This window comes from Lates calcarifer, linkage group LG24, assembly GCF_001640805.2.
Source record: "Lates calcarifer isolate ASB-BC8 linkage group LG24, TLL_Latcal_v3, whole genome shotgun sequence".
Classification (NCBI taxonomy): domain Eukaryota; kingdom Metazoa; phylum Chordata; class Actinopteri; family Centropomidae; genus Lates; species Lates calcarifer.
Window position 1 is genome coordinate 17,361,669 of NC_066856.1, and position 8,306 is coordinate 17,369,974.

Sequence of the window (8,306 nt, forward strand, 5' to 3'; positions counted from 1 at the left end):
CTAAACCTCGCAGAAACTGAAAACATGCACATATTTATTCATACAAGGCTGCAGAGAGGAAGCAAGGAATCAAAAAGAGGGAAGAAGCACCTTTTTACCACAAGTAGTGTGCAGTGCACTGGGTAGAAATTATTCTTTTTCACTTGAGCAGTGCTGAAATAATGTGGTTATATGAGGTTTGTATAATGAGTTCATGTTTATGAATAAATTGTGCAGCACATTTGTGTTTTGAAAAAAGGTTTGCATGGCCTGCTTCCAAAACAAGGCATACTATATTTGAAAAAGATCCCTATAGATTATATTCTTTTATGTTTTTTGTTTTTGGTGATATCGTTCAGTGAGTTTGTGTTGCTGTTGTGATCACACTCCACACCTATTTTTCCTGAAATTTCTAAGTGCTGCTTTGTAAGTAGTAGCTATTGTTGCTCATGGTGGCTTCTTTTCTTCCATTCATTCTCTTGCAGTTATTAAAAAATATTCACTGCTGTTGCTGCATGAGAAAAATACACAATTTCCCTGTGTGTCAGGAGGATTATTCCCACAAAAGGCCCACCAGATGCTGGAGTGTGTAGAAGCAGCAAATGGAAAAGCTTTCATGAAACGAGCAGAGGTTTAATCGCTATTGTGTTATATCCATTGGCAGTTAAGAGCGGGAAATGTTTATTTATATAAAAATGTCATAGATGCTATTGTACATTGCCGTGTCTTTTCAAATGTGTAAATTGTGTTGTCATAGGACAGAGAAGCAGGCTGCATCATCAGTTGCATGTCTGCTGCTGCAGTGTTTTTTTTTCTTTATCCAGAGGAGCCAAAGGGGATGCTGGGCCTATCAGTCTGTTCTGCTGTCACACGCTGCCTATCCCTGCACACACACACACACACACACACACACACACACACACATATATATATATATATATATATGTACACAGAAAGCAAAAGACAGAACCCCCCACACCCCTCTATACACAGACACACACAGCCAACAGAGAATAGACATCACATCAGCACTGAGGTGGTAAATCGCCCTTCAGATGCTTTCCTCAAGGGAGTCAGCAGTTCAGCGTTTATCGAACCACTATCTGATTACTAAAAGGCTGTCCTCGGTTATAAATGAACCCGCAACATGTGTGTGGTATTGGTAACACCAGGGCCTTGGGAGTAAAAGCCATTATGGGCTGCTGTGAATCAGTTTAGGCCAGAGGAGCGGTCAGAGCGCAGCTGCCACTTACCAGTCAGTTCATTACTGTTGTTATTGTAGTCTGCGGATGTGATACCTGCGTGTAAGAGGAGTGGACTGGAGCTAGAGCAAACTAAAAGCTGTGGATTGAAGTGGCTCACGAGCACAGGAGTGAAAGGCTGCAAAAGAGCTGTTGTTTCTGGGTTGGGAATGAAAAAAAAGTTGGGTTTGAAAAATGAAAACGATTCAATGAACACTTGAACTTTGGAAATGCAAGCATTAGCTGGGTGAGACAGCATGGAGCCTATTTCTGGTGTGCACTTAACATCATATCTAGCAGCGATGATTGGAAACAGCATATTATAAAAAAGCTGTGCCTCCCAGAGATTGCATAATTCATCAAGATTTCCCTGTTCTACCTAGTCTGGACTAATTCAGTATATCAACTGCACACTCAAAAGCATGTGGTCTGGGCTAGGCCCCTCGGTTCAGATTAAGGAGAATCTTGATCTCAGTCTTGCAGCTGCCAGTGATCTTTCAGACAATAGTGTGCTTCCGTCTTTGTGGCAACAGTTTGTGTTTGGCTCTGTCCCTGTGTCAACATGACCATGCCCTTGTGTACACATCCAGGTCCATAAAGAAATGCTTTTCCTGGCCTGCACAGAGCCCTGACCGTAACCCCATCCAGCACCTCTGGGATAAAGTGGAACTGCGACTGAGAGTCAGGTCTTATCACTCAGCATCAGTGGCCAACCTCACTAATCCTCTTGTGGATGAATGGGAGCCAATCCCCATGGCCAGGCTCCAGGAGTGTGTAGCCTGTTACAGCAGCATATTAACACCTACAATTTCAACATGCTAAATAAGCGGATATGGGTGTATTGTTAGCCATACAGTATGTCTGCTCAGCCTAAAGAATTTCATCATTATTACTGTGCCAGGATGGACTGCTTCTTCAGAGGCCTCACTGGTTTTGGCATGATGGCTTAATGTTGTCCGTGTTTGATTGTTTCTTTATCTTAAATCTTTAGGATTTGTGATTTTTTCGCATTGAGTAAGTGCAAGAAATATGATCATTCATTACTGACACAAAGTGAATTTTCACCTTGAACTATTTGTGTGAATTTTACCACTGCAGTGCTTTTGCAGACTGTTTTAATTTGCCACAAACAATTAATGTACCTACTGTACAGAATTTAGCCATAGCTATAGCCTAGCTATTTATGCATCAACCATGTGTTTGAGAGTATCCCTATGTGTGACAATTACTCAAACAGATCTTAAGACTTAACACACATTCCAGTTCTTTCCATTCTTTTCTTCCAGACCTGTCCTCTTTTCTTCTTGTTCATTAATGTTAATGAGGTGGAATCATTAAGTCGTGAAATAAGTGCAGTTTCTTTTCTCAAGCTGTAACCTTTTCAACTTTCACAGACTCAGGTGCCACAGTTTTCTCTTGCCAGGGTGAACTCAACTTGAATTTGGCAACAATGCAGTGTAACAATTAGCGATAACATGCTTTCAGTGTGACATCTGAATAAGCACAGGTATGCTATGAGTCTAACAGGTTAGTCAATAAGCCTTAATATAATGTTACTTAGAAGTATGTCAGTACGTGATATCTTGATATCCCTCTGACACACCTGTGTACATACGGTTTTCACTACAGGTAATGGTACTGATCCTGGTTTTGGTTTTGGTCTTGTTCCATGTTCTTCCTGTGCTCACCAGTTAAGTTCTTCCACAGAGACCACGTGTGGGCTGATAAACTAACACTGCTGCTGTTGATCAGTCTCTGAGATTTTCTCTCCCATCCATGACGGGCCAACATCCCTTGTCACCTTTTTTATTTGCACTGAGCTCACATGCAGCATCATCCACCTGATTAATTAAAGCCATTCATGATTCATCAATGGAACACTGGCCTGTAATTGTTATTTTGCAGAGAGACACATATAAGTGGTGAGCTGGACACAAGAAGTATGTTTGCTTATTACAAGCTGTTGAGAGCAAGAGAAATCAATGCTTGAGGGGAGGACTTTTTTTTTGTTGGGGCATGTAAACCCAGCCTACTTTAATGCAACACTGTGGAATGAGCCCTGACTGCACAAAGCTATGCAGCAATAAAGCTGGGCTGCTGAGCACAATGGTCGCGAAACAAAACTAATTACAGTGACAAGTGAGGCAGGCGCCAGGTCTGTCAACAGAAGGGGAGGATGTTACATCTCCCAAAGGCAGGACCCTTAGGGATGGCTGACGGATACTCTAATTTTCTTTTCTGTGAAGAGCTTGGAGGTGGCCGAGGGACGCGGCACGCCAGACAAATTGTCTGTGACGTCTTGATTGAACAAATCATGAACGTCGTGTGAGTAGGCAAAATTGGATTCAGTTGACAGATACAGTCACCTGCCCAGGCAGCACTATGACGTCTGGCCTTGCACTCACATGTGTAATTAATGAACAGTTCTGCTAATTACTCTTCAGCAGACAGTGGAATGAAGCAAACAACTGAGGGAGGTGGTCTAATAAGAGCCACTGAGCTCTGCTTTGTACATCCAGTCACACCCTGAGTAATCTCTGCAGAGATGCTTCATTCACCTCCTTAGATTAAAAAATGAATGACATAATTCATTATGTGGCTAATTGTGCCTTAAACCAACACTCTTGGAAAATGTTCTGCTAAAATGTGAGGATTTTCAGACAGATATTCACAGGGGAGTAAACTCTTCAGTATGGACACAAACTATTTGGCATTTAATATATATATCTTTTCACATTTACAACCTGACCACTCAGAAAAGTTTACCTCCAAAGGTGAACAGCCAGCGTTTCTCTCTCCATGACTCAGAGACCACAATTTCTAACCATTAGACCTGACCTTTGAAGTCACCTGGTTGCAAGGACAAAATGTTACAACTCTTCTCCAAATAAAGACTGTTCCATAAAATACATACACATTTCTACAGCCATCAATATATAGAACAGTCCCTGACATAAAAAGCGTGTGTAATTCTTGTTTTTACTCGATATATTCCTGAAAACCCCCTGTGCATCATGTGAGTTTTCATCTCATGTGAAATGTCCAAAGGCACATTTTATCGCTGAAGTTCAATCTCGACCTAGGAAACTGCATTCGAAAGCAAGGTCCAGTTAGTAGCTGTTTCATGTTTTGGAGCTTTTGATCTTCAACTGTTGTCATGGAAATGAAGATGTTTGACTCCTCCAGGCTGGCTTAAATTTTGATGTTTAAAGTTCATTATTGGAAAAATCATTTCACCACAATGACATCAAGTCCATCTACTGGTGATGAGCTACTAAATGAACCTTTTGGTGAGATTGCTTTATCACATGTTAAATATGATGGTAAATTGAAAAAAAAAAATAAAAAATCCATGCACATTTCATTATGCATATTGATAACTGTCCGCAGATTTAATTTTGGGTATTTTATCATTTACTGTATATGTTTTGAACAGTGATTTGATTTGAATTTAATAATTATCAGTTGATAAATTACAGGAAGTAATACACATAAATCTAACAATAAGGATAGCTATTTAAAAAATATGAAATTATAATGATTTATAATACAACTGTGGAAACTCATACACATATACTTTTAGAAAATAATTTCTGGTGTGAAAGTGAGTCATTTTACAGCCTCTGCTTACAGAATGGTTATGCTGCTGGGGATATACTCATCCTCACTTTTGAAATATTGACTGATAAATTTGAGGAAGCAACATTTTTCTCAAGCAGATATATTGCGTTTTTATGGGAGAAGTCTTCAATTATTTAGTCACCCAGTGGCAGAAACTTCAGAGTTTGAAGTGATGGAAATCTAATATCTGTATCACATCCATCAAGCCTTGAGGGAAGTTATTCAAACGGAGGATTTGCTTCCAAGAGATGAGCACACACACTCCTCTCACCACGAACACCAAAATTTAATTTGAAAATGGGCAGCAGGATTATTCCCATTATCCTGCTCCCAGACACTCATTTTTAAATGACAGACAGAAATACGCAAGTGGCTGTAATTATACTGCAAGCACAGAAAGGTTCTGCCTTTTTTTCTCCATCCATTAACTCTGCCGGTGTTTTTTGGATGGTGTTACTGGACACTGCATGCACTGCATTTAATCAACCAGGCATTCATTTTCATATTAACACCTCAGAATAACAAAAACAGGATTCTGAAAGCAGGTTGATCATTGGTGTGATAATCTCTATTTTTTGAAAAATCTTGAACAGCAGCAACAACACTGTCAATGCATTTATGAGTGTGTGTGTGCATGTGACATTTTATGGGTGTATGCAACCGTATTATTAACTCAGTTCACAAAGGTACACAACAGCAATTCCTCCCACAATCCATACAGTTTCCTTTAAGTTTCAGACTGATCACGGATGCATCCCAGCTGTGCTGATAATTCCTATCAAGAGCACAGAGAGCAGTGCTTTATTGTTGCCATGCCAACACCATCTGGGGAGCTATTCAGTAATTGTTCTTGTTTTATTAGTTGGAGGAAAACTTCTTAGTCAGTACACATACACTTCAACGTTTGTGTAAAAACCCTAAGGAACACTTCATTTTTTTCATTTCTGATTTTACCATTCCTGTAGGTTGAGCAATTTCCTCAAAATATCTGATTTTGTTGTACAGTATTCACTTGTGGTGACTACAGCTTTATTAAACATTTTAAGGTAATATTTGGACTTTTGCAGCACTTGGTTAAGGTTAGGGAAAGATTGTGCTCTGGTTTGATCTGGTTTGTCAGGAAGAGATATGCATGGTACCCAAAGGAGGAATACTGATGACTTGGGTGATCCCCTAGTGCCAACAGCAGATCAAAGTTTTCACTTGTCCTGTAAAACATCTCAACAGTTACTACATGAACTGACAAATTTTGCACTGTTGTTCAGAGTTCCCAGAAGACAAACCCTAATGACTTGTGTGAGCCCCTCACTTTTCCTCTAGTGCCACCAAGTGGTGAAATATTTCAACAACTAATGGACAGATTTTCATTAAATCCAGTACAGATGTTCACGCTGCCCTCAGGATGAATTGTAATATCTTTTGTAATCCCTTTATCTAATGACACCATTAGGTCAAACTTTGAATTTGTCCAGTACGGTTTATGACTAAATGCTTACAAAACATCATTCCTCAAATTCCTTGGGAAAATGTTTTTTGGCTTTATAGTGTATGAATCTAGTGCATCACATTCTCAAGGTTACACACAAGAAAGAAATGGGACAAAGACACCATTGGGATTCAAACAAAGCAGTAGTTTTTCTGCTTAGGACTAACTTGTCACTTGTGATAACAGGGTTGGTCTACATCTAAATTTGGACATTTAGTGGACTTGTGAAGGAGAGAAATGGAAAAAAACAAACTCATATGCTTTGCAGCTTGCGTGAATCTCCCCTTTCCTTCTCTTTCTCTTAAAGTTACTTGGTCACTTTGGAACTAGGTTTTGTATAACTTTGCTGTGTGATGTGTGCAGATGATGTGCCATCATTTAGCTGAAGCATGCAGAAATCATAACCTGTGATAATGGGACTTTGGTACTGCTGACAATACCTGGCTGTCCCTCTCACCTCTCAGCATTGCTGTCAAACCCATAATCACAGTAACGAATGCCCTCTCAGGTGCTATAACACACCATACTGAAAGCCACTATCTTGCCACAGTCTTATCATCTCCTAGCAGCTCTACCGTGGAATATATGCCTCCAGGGGGAAAAAATGGACTCATGCAGTCAGGCGACTTATTATCAAGTGAAATCATTGCCGCCCACACGGTGAGCACAAGGTGTCAATATGGAGTCCAAAGGAAACATCTATCTTGATGGAGTGACACTGCATGTGAGCAGCTTGGTTTCAGAGGTTATGTGTTTGTCTAATGTAAGGTAAAGTAATGGGAGTGTGAGTGCAGTTCGGGGTAATGTTAGAATTCATCATTTTATGTAAAGCAGAGATTGTAATAGGTACAGCCACTATGCTGCTCCAGCAGGGAATGAGATCCTGTGTAATCAACGCACGCTCATTTTTTATGTGAGGCAGTGCCAGAGTGGACTGAAGGCTGAAGTGAGATGTTGCAGAGGACAGAACTGCTGGTGATACAATGTAGCATACAGCCCTTACGACCCTTTAAAACAAAGCTATGTCTACCTATGACCAGACTTGGTTTGTATTTGAATGATTGATCCACAGGCTGTAAAGATCAGTACCAGCCGTTACCAGGGATCTGACCATTCAAAATGTCTTCAAAAAAGACACCAGACTCTCTACCATCCCTATGAAAAAGCTTTAAATCCTTTCAAAGGAGAGCTGTCACATCCTTCAATGTTTGTCCTGTGCAAGACAGATTCAATTGTCTGAAATAACGACAATTTAATCTGGTTTAGCCATAATTGCAGCTCATTGATTGATAATTGTTTTGATTGACGCTAATTTGGAGCTTCTGGAGAAATTAGCAGTTGTCTTTGTCCCCCCCTTCCTCCAGACTTTGATCATTATGGTGTACAGCAGGTTGATTGATAGACAGATGAATGGAGTCTGCCAATTTTACTTGAGTGTGTGGAGACACACATGTGCACACATAGCACTCACACGTACTGGCATGGTCTCTCAAATCATTAGTGGTGAAAAAAAGTCATCCTAAAAATTCTAAAAGTAGCAATAATAATATGTCTCATTATTTTATTTTTCCCCCTTTTTTACTCTTCACCTTTGACACACAAGCACACAGTTATTCATCGTCTGTGTCTCTGCATTCAGCTTTGTGCTAAGCCGTCACAGTCACAGACATATACTGTGCTAACACACACAAACATGAACACACACATATTTACACACACACAGCAAAACTCCAACTGCTCAGCAGCGGCCTAGGCCACAACCTTTCCAAAGCCACTGCACATTTCATTTGATCCATGGTTCCATGAGTCAAAGGCTGAACACTAACCTTTCACAATGACAGGACCATGGGAGGAATCATGACATAGACAGAGGATCATCCCCTGCTACAGCTTCAGTTTAAAGACACAAAACAATAGCAGAGCAATCCTTGCTCTGTTTCAGTCCAGTCATTGCTGCAGTCTCATTAGTGTTTTTAAAA